Consider the following 489-nt stretch of genomic DNA (forward strand, 5'->3'; position numbering starts at 1 on the left):
GAGACAGCAGAGGTTTGAGCAAGGTCCTCCAAGTGATTGACCTGCCCTTGCGATCACCCAACACTTTCCCGGCCTCACCCAATTTGGCTCCACACCAGTGCCTACACGTCTGGGCAATCAACTTGCCTTTAAACAGGAGTACCTTGACCTGTTTTAGGAACAAGACATTGCCCTAGCAGACGCTGAACTGACATTTTTGTGAAGTCATAAAGTCAGAGAAATGCACAAGTTTGGTAGCTGCCCATCTGATCTCAAGAGCATTGTCTTCAGACCAAGAACACATACCAATGTCCCAAAGAAAGCAAACTATCCCACACAATATACAAGAGCTAAGCAAGATGTCACTCACAAAGGATGACAAATGGCAATACTACCAAAAGCAATTTACACATTTAATGCAATCCCAATACAAATACCAACCCCATTCTTTAATGAGATGGAAAAGGCAATCTCCAATTTCGTATGGAATGGAAAAAAGCCCCGAATAAG

The 489-nt window shown here is 43.6% G+C and overlaps 1 pseudogene; it reads left to right on the forward strand.

Annotated features, from left to right (window-relative positions):
• The window catches only part of LOC102854393, a 34,208-nt pseudogene that overhangs the window by 2,083 nt on the left and 31,636 nt on the right, over positions 1–489 (forward strand).

The sequence above is a fragment of the Elephantulus edwardii genome, unplaced genomic scaffold (genome assembly GCF_000299155.1).
Source record: "Elephantulus edwardii isolate Elephantulus edwardi_28Jun2011 unplaced genomic scaffold, EleEdw1.0 scaffold00050, whole genome shotgun sequence".
NCBI lineage: Eukaryota > Metazoa > Chordata > Mammalia > Macroscelidea > Macroscelididae > Elephantulus > Elephantulus edwardii.